The 20,366-nt window shown below is 37.8% G+C and overlaps 1 protein-coding gene across 1 annotated transcript in view; it reads left to right on the plus strand.

Annotated features, from left to right (window-relative positions):
- The first annotated feature begins 4,464 nt into the window (after positions 1–4,464).
- The window catches only part of GABRA3 (gamma-aminobutyric acid type A receptor subunit alpha3), a 371,590-nt gene continuing 355,688 nt past the window's right edge, over positions 4,465–20,366 (plus strand). The window contains exon 1 of the mRNA XM_045788814.2: positions 4,465–4,642. The gene's annotated coding sequence lies outside the window, so the exon portion shown is untranslated. The remainder of the gene's footprint in view (positions 4,643–20,366) is intronic.

Here is a 20,366-nt window from a genome sequence, read left to right on the forward strand (position 1 = left end):
TTGCCCTATGTCCTCTCTTCTGGATCCAATACATGTTTTTTTTTTTCACTCTGTTCAGGGTTTACTTGTTGTTAGAATGAATCAAAGTTTGCTTACAGTCAATATCGTATTGTTTCATGTAAAATGTAAGGACCTTGCCAACATTTAGTTTTTCTTATCCCTGCCCCTCATTTATGTTACAGTTGTCATGTGTATTATGTCTACCCACATTATATACCGTACATTACGATGTTATAATTTTTCCTTTAAGCTCTCATATATATGTAGCAAATAAATTAAGAGAAAATATTTTATATTTATCCACATATTACCATTTCTAATGTTCTTCATTTCTTCTGGAAGGTCCAGACTTTCATCTGGTATTATTTACCTTCAGACTTAAGAATTTCCTTTAATATTTCTGATGCTATAAAAGTGTTGGTAACAAATCATCTTAATATTCATTTATCTGAAAATGTCATTATTTTTGCCTTTTTCATCAAGGATATATTTGACTGATGTAAAATTCTGTATTGATAGATTTTTTTTCTAAAATTTCAGCACTTTAAAGATACCTTTTTTCTGGTGAGAGGTCAACAGTCAATTGTATTGTTGTTCCTCAGTACGTTATTTTTTTCTAGATTCTTTCAAGATTTCCTCTTTATATTTGATTTTGAGTAGTTTGATTTACTTGGCTGTGGTATCCTTCCTAGTGAGGGGTTTATGAGTTCCTCAATCTACAAATTTATATTTCATCATATTTGGAAATATTTTAGGTATTATTTTTCAAAAATTTTTTATTCTTATTTTATTCTTTGCCTTCTGGGACTCCAATTACATGTAGGCTAGAATTTTGATATTATCCAACAGATTACCTAGGCTCTTTTTATCTTTTTTAATCTTTTCTTTCTGTACTTGAGATTGAATAATATTTACTAATATGTCTTCAAGTTAACTTACTCTCACTTCTCTGATATCCAGACTGCTGGTAAGCCCACCCAATTAATTTTATTTCAGATATTTTAATTCTCAGTTCCAGAATTTGTACCTGATTCTTTTTGTTTCTGTATCTCTGATATTAGTTTCTATTTGTTCATTTGTTAAAATGTATTTTCCTTTATGTCCATTAGTATAGTTATGATAGATGACTTACGATTCTTTTCTGCTAATTCCAACATCTGTTCCATCTTAGAGCTATTGTCCACTGATTGCTTTTTCTCTTGAGTATAGGTAATATTTTCTAGTTTCTTTGTGTTTTTTTTCCTAGTAATTTTAGAGTATACCCTGAATTTTGTGAATGATATATTGTAAGATCTCTACATTCTTTTATTTCTCTGTAAAGTAATATTTTTTTTTGTAGGCAGTTAACTGAACGGAAACTCTAAACTCTCCCTTGTGATGAGCAGCAGTGAAAACTGTTTAATTCTTTCAACTTTATTTAGGCTCTTTGGAATCTGTCCCCACATGCATAATTTATGGTTCCAACAGAGATTTCATTGGGCAGTTTATACACAGAATTGGGGTCTCCCATTGTGTTCTCTCCATTCTTGAATTTCTCTCATCACATTCTAGCTTCAGTGGTTATACTGAATTTTGTCTTCTTGTTCTTTAAGCCACTAGGACTGTGAGCAGTTGTGTTAGGCAGCTGAATGGCACTAGCTTGTGAGAGCCAACTGTGTATATCTCTTCCCAACTTCATGTTGATGGAATTGGCTATGGTGTGAATATTTACACTATGGAAATTGAGAAATGCTAGGAATCAGGCTTTTATTTATTTTTCTCCCGAAGAGCCAGTTGTTAAATGTTTAACAGCTGCAATACTTACACTTTCTCTAAGTTTTATTTATTATTTTGGCCTGGGGCCTGCCTCATGGGGCCTGCCCTTAGGCAAAAATTTCTTAAAAATGGAAATTCACTTAGTATCATACCTTTCTTCCAATTGTCAATCTTCTGTCATTAACTCTCTTTCAGTTTATGCCTGCTTATGATCACTTTCCAAAGCATTCAGAATGTTGTTTCGTTTACTTTTGTCTAGAATATTTTGTTATCTGCAGCAGGATTGCCTTGATAAAAACTGCTTTATCACTACCAGAAGTGGTCCTAGTAAAGTTTCTCTGTGGTTTGCAGTGAACTGAGAACTTTTATGAAAACGCTATTAATTTTGCTTGGAGCTAAAATCGTATGATTTAAATAATAGTTTTATTATGAGAATATCTTCAACTAGCTTATTTGTATGAAAATATCTTTTCTTTAAAAATGATGATATCATGGATTGTTTGTTAGTATCTTTATTTCACAAAAATAAAAGTTGGCCGCTGTAGTGGGTTGAATAGCATCTCCCCCAAATTCCATCCAGAACCTAAGGATGTAATCTTATTTGGATATGTGATCTTTGCAGAAGTAATTGAAGATCTCAAGATGAAATCATTCTGGATTTAGGGTGGGCCCAAATCTAATGACTGGTGTCTTTATAACAAAAAAGGTGGGGAAATTTGGTCATACAGAGACACAGAGGAAAAGACAATTTGAAGATCCAGGCAGAGATTAGAGTGATTCTTCTACAAGCCAAGGAATGCCAGAAGCTACCAGAAGCTGGAATAAACCAGGGAAAATTCTCCACTAGAGCCCTTGGGGGAAGTTTGGCATTGCCAAGACTTTGATATCAAAGACTTCAGGAGGCTTCCAGAGCTGTGAGACAATACATTTTTGTTGTTTTAAGCCACCAAATTTATTGTAATTTGTTATGGCAGACCTAGAAAATAACACAGCAACCTTATGCCAGTACATACATTTCTTTTTGTCATTTTGCTAGTCCATTAAATCCAATAGGTATTTATGCAAACAAATACACTTGCTTTATGTAAAGCTTACCTGTTGCTTTGGTGGACAAAAATACTATGCCTGGGATCAGCAGACTGGGTGCTGGTCTTGATGTTATCACTGATTCACTATGAGATTGTGTGAGCTATATTTTTTCTGTAAGCCTGTCTCTCTTTCTGCATAATAAGATGGTTGTCTCTCTGGGTCCTTTTAGCTCAGTGACTCTGAGCCTATGGATCCTTATCTCTCTATATACTTAGTATGCTTTAGAAGAAGTATGTAGTTGAAGTGGAGCACATATTCCTCACTGGACAAGAGTAGAGTATTGAGAATTTGGGGTAGGAGGATAAAAATAGCCCACTGTGGGAAAAATTTTAAATGCCTACCATGTCTGAGTCACTGTATATACCTTGAGGCCAGTATTTTTATGCTAAACATTGTATGTAGGATAGGATCAGCTCTTCACACATATGCTCATATTTGTATTGCCCTTAAAACATTCAAAATGGAATGTCATGTCAGTGTGATTTGGGGTCCCATTTGGGGACACATCTTTGGAGAAACTTTGAAATTTGGCAGTGTATTTTTCACTATTAACAGATCAATTTCTTTGTCACCTAGGATTTTTTCCTGTCTTAGAGCCTAGAGTCTTTCAAGATCATCTACATCTATCACCATTCATTTTGCCATTGGAGATACACTGAGAGCCAGATTAAAGAAGTAACTTGTCAAAGGTACAGTGGAGCAATTTTGAGAGGCAGGACTCAAACCTAAGTTCCTTTATTTTGTTCTTAGCTTAGGTCTCTTTACCCTCTATTGCATTGTTACTGTACTTCACTCAGTTTTCTTTTTTTTACCCCAATGGGAATACAATTCTTTTATATTTTAATTAATCTCTTCTCTGTCCTATTTCCCCAAGTGCAAACTCACATGTGGGCTCACACACTTCTCTACACCTATATTCCCTTCTGAGGTTTTTGAAAGGGAAGTATTGTGGTTCTGCTGCTTGTCTGTTTTGCCTGGAGGGAAGCTCCAATTGACAGTTCTGAATTGGGTTCACACTTCTACTTGGTGGGGGGTGGAGGTGGCAGTTAGGTCATTAGGGAATCAATGTGGCTGAACACTTTCTTTTTAGTAGAGGGGGAATGACAACTTCTTTGATGTAATTTTTTAGCTCATTACTGTCCTCAGAGGTGGAATGTGAACAGACAGGATTGTGAAACCTTTATTTGGAGCCTGAACTAAGAAGACACACCCATAGGGATATAAAGGAGACAGACCACTTATTTTCTGTCTTGGAGCAGCTAGCCAGCATTACACATCAGCATGGTAATACATACCTCCTTTATCCTCCTATTCACTGCTCTTACCCTTTTGCTCTCTTTCTGTTCTCCTTTCTTCCTCTGCTCCTCCCCTTCCCTCTGAGCTTTCCTCTATTTCTCTGCTGGAAACCTTAAATAATAAAATATTGCTTTAGTCTTTCCTAAAACAACCACAGATCCAAAGCCTTGCAGCACTGTATTCCGGAGCCCCAGCACAGCCTCGTGCTCAGCACCAGGCAATGGTGAATCTAAAGCCAGCAAAGGGGGAGGGGAGGAGGGAAGAGAGAAGAGATAGGGAGAGGCGGGAGAAAGAGAGAGGGAGAGGGGGAGGAGAGAGAGGGAGAGGAGAGCGTGAGCGCGCGCAAGCTAGCGAGCAAACCGGAGAGACGAGAGAGGGACCAGGAGAGAGACCCAGAGAAAGAGAAGAGGAAGCCGAGCTCTGTGAGGACTCAATCTCCAACTTGTTTCAATTCATTCATCCTTCTCTTCTCTCTGCCTCGGGGAAGTGACTGTGGCGCTTGGTAAGGAACGTAGATGTCCCTCCTTCCCCCTCCCCCAAGCTCAGGTCTCCTTTAGCGATAGCATCTCTCCCCCGTACTGAGATTCTCCTTGGGTTGGCCGGGGAGGCGAGACATGCTCTGCAGCTGTGATGCTATCCTGGGTTCCCCAGTGGGGCTGGTGGAAGCCCAGAGTTGGCATCTGGGCAGGGAGGCACTGGGGTGAAACCTGATTTGGGGAGGGGGGTTGTGATGTGTTGTATGCGCGATTTGCTTTATTGTCAGTGAATTGTTTTGTTCCTTTTTGGAAACAGGTCAGCCTTGACCTTGCAAATTGCTTGGGGGGCCTGCAGCTGCTGCAGAAAGCCACCCAGTGTCCCCTAGCCAGAGCAAACAGCACAGTCATGACCCCCCAGACAGCCCTAGGCACGGGGATGGGGTAATGGCTGGAGCTTCCTTTCTCCTTTAACTCTTTCTCTGCAGCTGTTTCTCATTGCTGGAATTGAGAAAGAGGGAGAATACCATTTAGCCCTTTTCCCCATCTCCCTTTTACCTTTCCCAGATGCAACTGAGTGGAAAGTTGTAAATAACTGCTTCTTTTGAAAGCAGCTTGAGACCTCCCCCCTTCCTTTAAGGGGTTTATTATGGGGTTGGGCCTGAGTTCCTTTACAAACTTAGGCTTTTCTTGCTTCCAGGTGGGAAGCCCCATTGCCTGCCCACTTCCCGTTGTAGGTAGTTGAAGAGACAGGCTAGACCAGGGATTCAGATACCCTACCCCATCCCACTGGATGCATGATATAAGTCCAGCTGTGTCCTTGAGAAGGAAGAAACACCTGATGGTTTGTCTGGAATTGGCTTTCCAGTTTGCTGGTTCTCTAATTGTGGCTGAGGGTAGCATAAGCAGGAGGACTGGGGGAGGGGCGGCTTTTGGATTTAGAGCAGGGTGAGAAGCCAGGATTCCTGCTGCGAATTGTATGGTTTATTGAGGATCAGCAGGTTCTGGACGTCTGGAGCTATGCAAGGACTGGCTGAAGCTGTTGTAGTATAGCCCTCTGAACTGGTAGGAGAAGAGATATGGTTGCTTGGTGGGGAGCTTCTTGAGTTAGCAACACTGCCATGCCCATGGTAGTAATTATTACATCAACAATACTAATTGCTAACATTGTTAAGTGCCTCGTATGTTTTGGATTTTAGGCTGAGGGTTTAATGTATATTCTTACACCATTACTATGAAGCAGATACTATGAAGCAGATATTATTATCCTTGGTTTACTGATGAGGAAACTGAAGCACAGAGAGGTTAAGTAACTGTCAAAGGTTACAGAGTAATTACATGTCCCAACTGGGAATTAAAACACAGGCAACCTGGTTCTAGAATGCATGGTCTTGACTATTAAGCACTACTGCCTCCTTGGGGAAAAATTTTGTGCCTTTGCTGGTCAGGCAAGTATAGGTGTGATAGGAAGGGTAACTGCTTGGCCAAAAAAAAAAAAAAAAAAAAGTAGTAGCTAGCCTTTGTGTAGAGTAACAGGAACTTAGAGTGGGCATAGTGGCTGGCCATTGTGGAACCAAGCCTCACCTGGGTTTTCTGGAGAAGCTGCCCAAAAGGCTTTCCTTGGCCAGCCTGCTTTCCTTTGAAAAGGCCACCTGGAAAGACTTCACTTTTTCACTGTCATAGCTTTGTCTATCTCACATCCAGCAAAAGACTGCTTTGTTTCAGACCAAATCTTGCTCTTATTTTCTGAGAGCTTAGAGTCACCTTGTCCTGAAAATTTTAGAATATTAAAACCTTGGAACTGGAAGGTCATTAAGCTTTACTTCTCCACCCAGTTCTTCAATTTGTCCTAAGCGTTCAATTCATTGACTGATTTCTTTTTGATCTCCTTGCAGTGACAGAGAGCTCATTAGATGGCTCTTTTTATCTTTGAGCAATTCTGATTGCCAGAAAGTAATCCCCATTATAAGCCAAGGTCTGTCTCCCTGTAACTTGTATTCATTGCTGCTTTGGGACTAGCTGCAACAAATTTGCTTCTTCTTAATAATAGCTCTTCAGACAGTTGAAGACAGCAGTCATACCTCTCCCCTAAAAGCCTCAGATCTGACAAGATCACAAGTAAAGGATCATCGTTTGCCTCATTTTGGAAGCTAGACTTTATTAATATGACCCAGTATCTCATTCTCTTGTCAGTCACAAACTGAGCATACTGAGCTTTCTAAAACAGCCTTGATAGTGTATGTTCTCTTCCTTGGAAAAGCTTGCTATTTGGTATCAAGTGGACTCATGGGAACAAAGAAGCTCTCTTTTTTTCCCTGAAGACCAGAAATCAGTTAGTGCTAGTCCTTCTGAAGCCCCAGAATGTCCATATAGCAGCCAGACAATAGGCATATGGGAAGATTTGAGCAACAGGGATTAAGGACAATTATCATAAAGGGGACACTTGAAATAGTGGTGATTCAAGGTTCACACAGTATATGGAAGGTAGAAGAATAAATTCTTGTATCAGAAAATATCTCAGAAACAATGACATCATTGAGGGGATGGTGCAGAGTGAGACTGGGTGGAATAAGAGTGAGCAGCAGTGTGTTAGAGTGGAGAACTGACCTGGGTGTTAGGGAACTTGAGTTTTATTCCTAGCTCTGCTAATTTGTCAGTTACCTTGGACATCTGAGTCCCTCTCCACGGACCTCAGTTTTTCCTTCTAAAAACGATGATGAGGTGGATTGTATCACCAAGGGTCTTTCAGCTCCGTAATTCTCTATCTGAAGTAAATTATAAAATCTCAGGGTTGTAAGGCTTCAGAAATCATCTAGGCCAGTGCTTCTCCAACTTTAATGTGCAGAAAAATCTCCTGGGGATCTTGTTAAAATGCTAATTTTGACCCAGGGGGTCTGGGGGTACAACCTGAGATTTTCCATTTTAACAAACTACCAGGTAATCCTGAATCTGTTGTTCCAGTGCTTTTCAAACTACCTTGCTCAAAGACCAGTTTTTTAAAAATTTTCCAATCCATCATAGACTGTTACTTTAGTAAAATACATTATGAATTATTAGAAAATGAAAGAAAAGACTAAATATAAGCTAACATTTTTATTACTAGATTCAACAGACATAAAAATTATTTTTTAAATTCTATAATATTTTGTAAGTGATTATTTTCAATTTCTGCACCCAGGTCATTACTGCCTGGCAATAATAAGTTTGCAGACAGGCATTGATCTGTAGACCACACTTTGAACAGCACTAGTCTAGGCTACCAGTAATATAGGAGGCCCAGATTTCGCCCAGTTATAATTTCAAAGTCATTTTTGTCAAATGATTTTTCACCATCAGGTTAAATGTCTCCTTTGATGGAAAACTTAATATCTTTACTTGTTGTGACTGTCATAAAGGTTTTTTTAAGCTTTTATAAATGTGCCTCTTAGATTATATATTCCAAGGAAGTAAATTGTCACTCCAGTTTATTGTACTATCAGCTACTATCCGAGTGTGTGGCATAGAGTAGGTATTTAATAAATGTTCATTGAGTGAAGGAGCAAGTCACTTGGTGTTAGTTATGCCTTTTGGAGCCATACATTCATTAAACAAAGATAATTTTGGTTTCCATCCAGCATTTTGGAGGCAGTATTTATCTTATTTTGTAAATTTCTAATGCTGAATTTACCTGGAATCCCAATTTTGTTTTAAAGGAATTACAGCAAGCCAGGCAAAGATTTTATATGGCCTAAGTCCCAAGTCTTTACCTTTACAATTGTTCATCAGTTCAGTGGTTCAACATTTATTCAGTGATGTGGTTAAGCACCATGCAGATATTAAGCACCATGCAGATAATACAAGGGTGAGCAAAGCAGACATGGCCTTTGCTTACTTGGAACTTACAGTCTGATGGGGAAAAGGCCATAAAACAGATACACAACTGTTATTTCAGTCAGTAATAAATGCTATGAAGGAAAAGTATGAGGGTGGGGCTATGAAGGTATATAACAGAAAAAACTGATCTAGTGTGGAGTTTAAGAAAAGCTTCCTTGAGGAAGTGATATTAATGGTGAGTAGAGACATGGGGGTGGGGTGGGGTTATGGTGAGGGTGGAGCAGTTTTGTAGATGAAGAGAAGAGCATGCATGAAGACCAAAAGCTGGTGTGGCTGAAGTGGGCCATCATAAGGATTTTGATGTTTACTCCAGAAACACAGGGACTGATTGAATGCTTTTTTTTAATAATAATATTTTTTTATTATATTATGTTAGTCACCATACAGTACATCCCTGGTTTTTGATGCAAAGTTCCATGATTCATTAGTTGCGTATAACACCCAGTGCACCATGCAATACGTGCCCTCCTTACTACCCATCACCAGTCTATCCCATTCCCCCACCCCTCTCCCCTCTGAAACCCTCAGTATGGACTCTGAGAAACAAACTGATTGAAGGCTTTTTAAGCAGGATGACTGATATAGCCTAAACTGAATCCATTCAGTATAAGGTCACTAAATGCTATGAGTCAAAGGCCAGTGGGAGATACAGGCTGATTTAGGAATAGCCTCTGCTGTCCAAGATGACAAAGTCAAGTAAGAGAGAGAAGAAATATACAAACAGCTATAATTTTAGGAGAATGTAATCCACACACATAAAAGAAGGGCATGCAAGGAGATCAAACATAGCTTCCCAAAAGTGGCATTTCAACTGGGCTTCAAAGATTTAGCAAACTTTGGAGGTGCAGTCTGGTGTTCTAGGAAGAGTCCAGAAAAGCAGAGGACATGTATTAGGAACAGTGAGGAGCTTAGTTATGTTGGAGTAAAATGTATGGTAAAAGTGTGTAAGAGATATTTGCCAAAATAGGGAGAGAGCTTGGCTGTAAATAATATTAAATGCTAGCTTGGAGAATTAGAACTTTCTTCTACATGCAGTAGAGAGGCAACACCCTTAATTTATGGATGAGCTAACTGATCCTGAGATGAGGAGTCACTTGATTTGACTGACATCACACAGCCCAGCAAAAGGTACTGGGTACAGTTGAAAGAAATGTGGAATTGTAGCTCTCAATATAAGTCAACTGGAGAGAGTCATTTGAGAGTCATTGATACAGAGGCAGTACTTGAAGTGGAAAGAAGGGATCCAAAGATCTCTTCTTTGGGAAATGCTTATGCTTTAGGATATGGGAAAACAAAGATAAGCTTGTGTGAAGGCTACAGAGGAGAGGGCAGGTGTGTGAAAGGAACATTTGAAAATACAGTATTATGAAAGAGCCAAGAGTGGAGAGGTCTCATCCATTAGTTGGACAAATATTTATTGAATACATACCATTTACTGAACATGGAGAATATAATGGTGAGCAAAATAAACATGGTTGTTGCCACCTTTGGGCTCATGGTTTAGATTGTGAGATAGACCTTATTCTACAAACCATTGAATTATATACTTATACATTGTGATTAGTGTATAGAGGTAAATATACTGCTTTAAAAAAGAAGGCATGGTTACCATTATTAAACATTTCAGCAGGACTGTGTACTGACAAACAACACCCAGTTTCTAATAGTCCTCCCCATTATGATGCTCACAGTGCTTACTAAAAGACTGGATGATCATATCCATTTTGCTGTTGTTTGGCAGATGATAGTGCTGTAAGGAAAGGTAAGATTACCTCTAGTCTCATGTCCATAAAAGCACAGGTTTATTTGAAACCAGGTTATATGTCATGTTGCTTAACTGAAATTCTCAATGAGTCAGCACTCTTCCCAGATCTCCTTCATTCTCCCCATTCAACAAGTTAGAGAAAGACACACTTGATAAGAAAAAAATATGAAGAATTGGATGTTAAAAATCTCTCTGAAAATGAGATTTCAGATAGCCTAGTCTAGATTCTCGTCTTGGTTTGGATGCTGACTCAGTTTCTTGTGACAAATCACTTGTTTGAGCCTCTGTTTCCATAACTGTAAAATGAGGAGGGTTGGACTAGACCCAGCTAAAAGATTCTATAGTCTATGCTCTATTCTTTACTATATTCTCATGGTCCTGTGCTGGTAGTTCAGGCTCAGTCACTTATTTAAACAACACTAAGGATTTTATATGGAATTCTGAAGGTTGCTAATTTTGGTGGAAGTATTCATAGGGCTTAGAAGAGATCACAGGAATGCCCTTTCCTTGTGCTATTCCTGAGATTGCTGAAATCATCACTGTTCTGAAAGCTAAGAAAATAACTGACTGTGTTCTAAAATCTGTAGTAACTCTGAGTACTGGGTGATATTTTCACCATGGCTGGTTTTAAAATGAACTAAGGGCACTGCAAAGAAAATGGTGCAGGATACTGTGGAACAGAGGCAAGGTGATTATCTCACATTCTGAAACGCAGTGGTCCAGTCTGTTCCTAGGGGGAAGATATATGGTAAAGGGAAATATTGGTTGGTAATATAAAAACATTTTTTATACTTAAAACATGATTTTAAAGGTATTGATGTTTGTACACAATATTTTCTCACTATACACAGAAGGAAGAATAAAAATCTCCAGGATGTATATTTTGAAGGGTACTTTTTTCTGTTTAAAAATGATTTCTTAAAAGGAATCAAGTATTACATAGGTTTTTTGAAGGGAAGGGGAGGTGGATGGGGGTGGAATTATGTAAGTGATCATAGCATAAAATAACTTTTTTAAATAGTATGAGAGGAGCTCAGAAATAGAGTCTTTACCAATCATGTAATGGCAGTCTTATCAACCAGTACATATGGTCATTTATTTTCAGTGTGAATAGTTCCAGGAAAGTTTGCTTAATACCACTTGATAACTGTGATTGTTAGCAAGTTCTTCTTCATACTGAGTGACCTGAAATCTGTCTTCTGAATCCAACCCATGGGTTGCGAATGCTAATGTCTATTTCCTTGCCCTGTAATTAGCCATCCAAAAGTTTAAAGATAGTTTGTTCTTTTTATCTTTTCTCCAGTCCATATATTCCCAATCTTGAGCTCATATGACATGTATTTTGAGTATCTTCTATAGGAGACGTTGAACTTTGCAGTGTCACCCTTAATATATAACATCCAAAGCTGGACCCAGTATTCTAGGCATGGCTGTTTAGCAACACCATTTAAAAAATTTTGTACATTTATTAATCTTCCTTAAGATTGTAATATCTACTTCTATTTTTTCTATTTATAAAATGAAACAGGCTCATAATAGAAAATTTTTAAAAATGGAGAGAAAACACAAATCACCTCTCAATACCTTGTCCAAAGACAACTTGCTCTGCTTCCTCCCAAATGTGCTTCCATGTTTACATAATTTGGATCATACCTTATATGTACTATTTCATATCTGGCTTCTCCATTGTTATTGTACTGTAAGCATTTCACCGTGTCATTCACCAGCCTTCAGACAATTTTTAATGGCTTCATAATTTTCAGTTGTACAGTTTGTACCTACTTTAATTATTTAACAGATCCTGTATTAGTCATTTAAATTATTTTTAATTATAAGTTATCATGAATAGCCCTGCAATGTATAACTTTATGCATAAATCTTTGCTTCTTTAACCTCACCTCTTTTAGGTCTTTATTCAAATATTCAAATATTACCTCCATAAGATCTCCTTTAACAATTATCCATAAAAATGCAAACACTTCTCCTCCAGGAAAGGGCATTCCTGTGATCTCTTTTCTTGCTTTATTTTTTCTCCCTGATCTGTATCATAACCTAATAGTCGAGATATTTTCTAATTTATTGTCTGGATCTTTGTATTAAAATGTAAGCCCCTCGAGCACAGAGATTTTTCTTTACTTTGCATTCACTACTGTGTTTTCCAATACCTAGAGCAATGTATGATACGTTGTAGATTCTTACTAGTATTTGTTGAATAAATGATTTTCTTAAGATAGGTTTTTATAAGAGGCATTATTGGACCTAAGGATTAAATTTTATTAAAGGCTCTTGATATATGTGTGAAGTTGTCTCACGGTATAATATGGACAATTTCTGCTCATACACCTATACCAAAACTGGCTACTGTCATTCTTTTAAAATCTGCCAGTATAATAGAGGCTAAATGATATCTTACTCTTTTAATATGTTTCTTTTATTATACTGAGCATGAATATTGTCGTGGGTTTCTTGGTCACTTTTGTTCCCTATATGAACATATACTCATGACCTGTATAATTTTTCTATTGAGAACTTATATGTTTCTTATTCATTTGTATGGACAATATATACATTTAATAGACATCAGACCTTTCTTCTGTGGTATATGTGGAAAATATTTCCCAGGTTTGTGTTTTAAATGAACTTTTATACACAAATTAACATTTATGTAATTACATATATCTTTCCGTTTGTATTTTTTTTCCTTTTTTTAATGTTTTTTTATTATGTTAGTCCCCGTACGGTACATCCCTGGTTTCTGATGTAAAGTTCGATGATTCATTAGTTGCGTGTAACACCCAGTGCACCATGCAATCCATTTGTATTTTTTTCTGATGAATTCACGTGTAAGTTTTTCCCCACCCAAACTAGATAAGTGCTTAAATGGATTTTTTTTTCATTTTTATTGCTTATATTTGTTTAATCCTTCCAGAATTTATTTTGGTGTGTGGTATGAGGTAATTTTCTAAGTTCTTTTCCCTTTCAATTTTTCACAACAGCAAATATTGAATAATTAATCTTTCCCCACTGCTCTGTGATGCCACATTTAATATGTGTAAATTGTTATATATATAGTAGATTCTCTTTGGGATTTATCTATTTTCCATATTTTGTAGCCTGATTCTTTCTGTCCTAGTTACAAAGTTTAAATATTTTTATAACTTTAAAATAATTTTTATTACCTCAGCTCTTCTACTTACCAGCTGTGTAGAATCTGACGCTCTATATGTCCATCTGTATAATAATATTTATGTTATGCTTTTCATTATTTCTGCTAACTTATTATGGCTGGTATACTGGGAAATTGCTATTTATAATTTAATTTCTATTTCTTTATTTTGCTCAAATTTATTATTATAAATTTGTCATTTCTTGTTTCTTTTTTTTAATTTTGAAGACTTTAAAATATTTAGAAACTCAGAAGCATCGGGGCGCCTGGGTGGCTCAGTCCTTAAGCGTTTGCCTTCGGCTCAAGGCGTGATCCTGGAGTTCTGGGGTCAAGCCCCAGGTCAGGCTCTTCTGCTGGGAGCCTGCTTCTTTCTCCCACTTCCCCTGCTTGTGTTCCCTCTCTCGCTGGCTCTCTCTCTCTCTGTCAAATAAATAAATAAAATCTTAAAAAAAAAAGAAATTCAGAAGCATCTAAAACTATGAGCAAATAAATACATAAATACTGCTCAGAATGAACAAGTGTTGTTAGCATTTTGTCATTTCAGCTTCAGATATATTTAATGAAGTAAACAAAACATTACAGATAAACTTTACTTTCCCGTGTATAGCTCAGCTTTATTTCTCTTCACATCCTTCCAGAACACAAAACCTACAGCCACTCACACTTGCTTCTTTTTCTTTTAATTTCAGGGTAGTTAACATACACTATTATATTGATTTCAGGTGTACAGTATAGTGATTCACCACTTCCATACATCACCTGGTGCTCATCGTAAGTGTATTCTTTAATCCTCTTCACCTATTTCACCCATCCCCCTCCCCACCTCCTCTCTGGTGAGCATCAGTTTCTTCCCTATAATTGAGTCTGTTTCTTGATTCGTCTCTCTCTCTTTTCCCTTTGCTCATGTGTTATGTTTTTAAAATTCCACATATGAATGAAATCATATGGTATTTGTCTTTCTCTGAGTGACATTATTTCGCTTAGCATTATACTCTCTGGTTCTATCCATGTCAATGTAAATGGCAAGATTTCATTTTTTATGGCTGAATAATATTGCACTGTGTGCAACCTAACCACATCTTTATTTGTTCATCAGTCCATGGACACTGAACTGGCTGCTTCCATATCTTGGCTATTGTAAATAATGCTGCAATAAACATCGGGGTGCATGTATCCCTTTGAATTAGTGTTTTTGTATTCTTTGGGTAAATACCCACTAGTGTGATTGCTGGATCATAAGGTAGTTCTATGTTTAACTTTTTGAGGAACCTCCATACTGTTTTCCAGAGCGGCTGTACAGTTTCCATTCCCACCAACAGTTTAAGAGGGTTCCCCTTTCTCCAAATCCTCGCCAACATCTGTTGTTTCTTGTGTTGTTGATTTTAGCCATTCTGACAGGTGTGAGGTGACATCTCATTGTAGTTTTGATTTGCATTTCCCTGATGGTAAGTGATAATGCTTATCTTTTCATGTGTCTGGGCCATCTGGATGTCTTCTTTGGAGAAATGTCTGTTCATGTCTTCTGCCCATTTGTTAATTGGATTTTTTTTTTTGGTGTTGAGTTTTATAAGTTCTTTATATATTCTGGATACCCTTTATCAGATATGTCATTTGCAAATATCTTCTCCCATTCTATAGATTGCCTTTTAGTTTTGTTGTTGTTTCCGATGTCAGAGAGGTTACTGACTATCCTCTCTTCTAGGATTTTTATGACTTCAGGTCTCACATTTAGGTCTTTCATCCATTTTGTCCAGTTTCATTCTTTTGCACATTGCTGTCCAGTTTTCCCAACACCATTTGTTGAAGAGACTGTCTTTTTTCCATTGGATATTATTCCTTGCTTTGTCAAAGATTAATTGGCCATACACCTGTGGATACATTTCTGGGTTTTCTATTCTGTTCTATTGATCTATGTGTCTGTTTTTGTGCCAGTATCATACTGTTTTGATCACTACAGCTTATTGTAATGTAACTTGAAGTCCAGAGTTGTGATGCCTCCATCTTTTCTTTTCTTTTCTTTTCTTTTCTTTTCTTTTCTTTTCTTTTCTTTTCATGTTCAATTAGCCAACATATAGTACATCACTAGTTTTTGATGTAGTGTTCAACGATTCATTAGTTGAATATAACACCTAGTGCTCATCACATCTTTGCTTTTCTTTTTCAGCGTTGCTGTGGCTATTCAGGGTCTTTTGTGCTCCCATACAGATTTTAAGATTGTTTATTCTAGTTCTGTGAAAAATGCTGTTGGTATTTTGATAGGGATTGCATTCATCTGTAGATTGCTTTAGGTAGTATAGACATTTTAACAGTATTTGTTCTTCCAATCCATAAGCATAGAATGTCTTTCCATACTTTTGTGTCATCTTCAATTTCTTTCATCATTGTTTTATAGTTTTCAGAGTACATGTCTTTCACCTCTTTGGTTAGGTTTATTCGTAGGTATTTTACTATTTTGAGTGCAATTATAAATGGGATTGTTTTCTTAATTCTTCTTTCTGCTGTTTCATTATCAGTGTATAGAAGTGCAACAGATTTGTCTAGATTGATTTTGTATCCTGGAACTTCACTGAATCATTTATCAGTTCTAGCAGTTTTTTGGTGGAGTCTTTTGGGTTTTCTATATACAGTATCATGTCATCTGCAAATAGTGAATGTTCTAATTCTTCCTTACCAATTTGGTTTCGTTTTATTTCTTTTTGTTGTCTGCTGTGGCTAGAAATTCCAGTACTATGGTGAATAAAATTGGTGAGAGTAGACTTCTTTGCCTTGTTCCTGACCTTCTGGGAAAAGCTTCCAGTTTTTTCCATTAAGGATGATATTAGCAGTGAGTTTTTCATAGATGGCCTTTATTATGTTGGGGTATGTTCCCTCTAAACCTATCATGTTGAGGGTTTTTATCATGAATAAATGTTGTACTTTGTCAGGTGCCCTTTATGCATCTATTGAAATGGTCATATGGTTCTTATCCTTTCTCTTATTAATGTGATGTATCACATTGATTGTTTCGTGAATACTGAATCACCCTGGCAACCCAGGAATAAATCCCCCTTGGTCATGGTGGATAATTTTTTAATGTATTTTTGAATTCAGTTTGCTAATATTTTGTGGAGGATTTTTGTCTGTATGTTGATCAGGGATATTGGCTTGTAGTTCTCTTTTTTAGTGGTGTCTTTATTTGTTTTTGGTGTCAGGGTAATGCTGGCCTCATGGAATGAATTTGGGAGTTTTCTTTCCTTTTCTGTATTTTGCAATAGTTTAAGAAGAATAGCTATTAAATCTTCTTTAAATATTTGGTAGAATCTGCTTATAAAGCCAGGCTTGTCCTGGACTTTTGTTTGTTGGGAGTTTTTGATTACTGCTTTAATTTCTTTGCTGGTTATCTGTCTGTTCAAATTTTCTAATTCCACTTTTTTTTTAAGTTTTGGTAGTTTATGTTTCTAAGAATTTAACCATTTCTTCTAGGTTGTCCAATTTGTTGGCATATAGCTTTTCATAATATTTTCTTAAGATTGTTTATTTCTGTGGTGTTGTTCATTATTTCTCCTCTATCATTTGTAATTTTGTTTATTTGAGTCCTTTCTCTTTTTTTCTTGGTAAGTCTGCCTAGAGGTTTGTCAATTTTGTTGAGTTTTTCAAAGAACCTGCTCCTTGTTTCATTGATCTGTTCAATTTTTTTTTAGTTTCTAATCATTTATTTCTGCTCCAATCTTTATCATTTCTTTCATAGCTAGGTTAGTGGTCATGAAGTCCTTTAGTTTTTGTTTGACTAGGAAACTCTTTATGTCTCCTTCTATCCTGAATGAGAGCCTTGCCGGGTGGAGTATTCTTGGCTGTGGCTTTTTCCCATTTAGCACTTTGAGTATACCATGACACTCCCTTCTGTCTTGCAAAGTTTATTTTGAAAAATCTCCTGCTAGCCTTATGGGTTTTCCCTTGTAAGTTAATGACTTCTTTTGTCTTGCCACTTTTAAACTTTTTTCTTTATCACAATATTTACAAATTTAATTGCATTATGTCTTGGTGTGGGTCTACTTTTATTAATTCTGTTGGGGGTTCTCTATGTCTCCTGGAATAGGATATTTATTTCCTTCCCCAGATTAGGGAAGTTTTCAACTATTATTTTGTCAAATTTTTGCCCCCTTTCCTCTTTTTCTGGGACTCCTATAATACAAATATTATTATGTTTGATGGAGACACTGAGTTCTTTAAGTCTATTCTTGTTTTGTTTTTTTCTCTCTCTTTTGTTCAGCTTGATTACTTTCCATTGCTCTGTCTTCTAGGTCACTAATTCATTCCTCTGCTTCTTGCATCCTACTGTTCATTCTATCAAACATATTTCTCATTTCATTTTTTGTGCCCTTTATCTCTGCTATGTTATTCCTTATCTCTGTGTTAAGTGTCTCTCTCATGTCTTCTACTCTTTTCTCAAGTCCAGTGATTATCCTTATGATCATTGCTTTAAATTCTCTATCAGGCATGTTACTTCTATCTTCTTTGCTCAGATTTCTGGCTGTGGCCTTATCCTGCTTTTTTCATTTGGGATAATTTTCTCTGTCTCTTCATTTTATATGACTCTCTGTGTCTGTTTCTCTGTGTTAAGAAAGTCAGCTGTGTCTTTTGCTCTTGAAAGTAGTGATTTTATTAAGAAGAGATCCTGGAGTGCCTTGCAGTGCAGTGTCCCCTGTTTACGAGAAACTGGCACTTCAAGAGAGTCTCCTATGTGTGTTGTTTACACCCTGCTATTGTGTCTGTCACTCTACCTTTTAGTGCAGTTGTCTGCACTCTCTCTGCCTGTTGTGGGCTGTGCTTGCTCTCTGTGGTGTTAGTGGGATCCAGGCAGGCCAGTTCTGAAGGGGTGTGTCCACTAGGAAAATTGGGAGCAGGGTGGCAGCATTAGCAATATTTGTGCTGGGCCACTGGTCCTATGCTGGATCACCTGAAACAATGTGGAAGCTGGGGGCTGCATGTAGGGTTGGCCAGGGGTGTGAGACTGGGCGTGGCATGCTACAGTGGCTGAGGGCTTGCAGCATGGCACATGGAGTTAGCTGTGGGTGAGCAACTGAGCGCTGTGTGCAAAGGAGGGTTGGGCATGTGCTCCATGGCTATGGGGGGTGTGTGATGGCAGCTGGGGGCTTGGGGTTGGGTGCAGTTCCCTCAGTGACTGGGCATGCATGGCTGGGCACAGCACAGTGGATGTGTGCAGTGCCTGATGGCAGCTGTGCACCCAGTGGTTGGGCAGGGTGCCTGCATGGCTTTAACAAAATTTGCCCTGAGCCAAGGGCTGAGTCTAGCAGGCTTGGAGTGGGGGAGTCCTCAGGAGAACTCATTCATGGGTGTGGTGCACTGCTAGCAGATTACGTAGCAAGTGTTTATGCAACCCCATTTCTGGGGAAGTGTCTCTGTGCTTATGCTGGGGACTGGGGAAGAAAATGGTGACTTCCAGGTCCCTTGTTTTTGAAGAAGCCCCCTAACATGCTCCAAAATTGGTGTAAACAAATCTGTCTCCTGTTTGCCCCAGGCATTGTATAAACTGCCATTTCTATTTTTGGTCATCTCTGCAGGCTGCTGTCCCTTTAAGGGCCACAACTCAGCTATCACTTGCCCTCTGGGCCCCGCCCAGTGCTATCAGCTGGCTTTTAAAGTTTCAGGCTTCAAGTCCCACTGGTTATACAAACTTACGGAATTCAGCCCCTCTGGTTTTTAAAGCCAAATGCTATGTGGATTAGTCTTCCCTATGTGACCTCCCTGGTGCGAGGGCCCATTTCTCTGCCCTCTCCATGCCCAGCTCTCTCCTTCCTGTGGGCAGCCTCCCTCTGCCTTTCTGATCCTCCCAATCTTTCAGATGCAGCTTCTTCTCTATATTTAGTTGTGGAGATTGTTCTGCCAGGCTTGGGATCACTCTCCAGTTTATTGACTTGGATGTGGATGAGATCTACTTGTAAATGTGGGACAGGGTGAGCTCAGGGTCCTTCTACTCTGCCATCGTCACAAGCTCCCACTATTTCAAAGAAAGTAATTGACTTTTGTATATTAACTTTGCATCTTGCCTTGTCTGTCTTTATTTTAGCCATTCTAGTGAGTGTGTACTGGTAGCTTATTGTAGTTTAATTTGCATATCCCTGTGACTAATGATACTGAACATCTTTTCATGTGCTTACTGGCCATCTGTACAGCATCTTTAGAGAAATGTCCGTTCAAATTGTTCATGCATTTTAAAATAGAGATATTTGTATTTCTGTTATTAAGTTGTAAGATAAATGTATATTACAATCCTTTAAAAGATAAGTATTTTGAAAAATATCTTCTCCCATTCTGTGATTGTCTTCATCTTCGCTGTGGAGTTTGTATTAATGACTTTTACCTTTTGTATTCTGAGAAGTCTTTGCTTTACTTAACTAGGTTCAAAATGATCTTCTCATTTGTTTTCTTCTAGAATTTTATAGTTTCAGTTCTTTGATTTATATCTTTGATGTAAATCTAGATGACTTTTTTCTTGGGGGCAAGGTAGTTCCAGGCCTATATATATTTTTTTCATATGGATGCCCAATTGTTCCAGCATTGTTTGTTGACAAGATTATCCCTTGCTCATTGAATTACTTTGGCACCTTTGTTCAAAATCAATTGACCATATATATGTAGGTCCATGTCTGGACTCTTTTCTGTCTGTGTAATTTCTGTGTATAACCTTGCAACATTACCACACTGTATCAATTACTGTAGTTCACTGATTCTCAACTGGGGCAATCCCCCTCCCTGGGGGGAGGGAACATTTGGCAATGTCTGGAGACATTTTTGATCATCACTACTAGAGACGAGTGCTACTGGCATCTAGTGGGTGGAGGCCAGGCAGCTACCACCCACAAAGTATTATCCAGCTCAAAATGTGAATAGCATTGAGGTTGTGAAACTCTGCTGTAGAATTATTATTATTATTATTATTATTATTTAA

This window comes from Ursus americanus, chromosome X (assembly GCF_024610735.1).
Source record: "Ursus americanus isolate L20-20 chromosome X, mUrsAme1.1.p, whole genome shotgun sequence".
Taxonomy (NCBI): Eukaryota; Metazoa; Chordata; class Mammalia; order Carnivora; family Ursidae; genus Ursus; species Ursus americanus.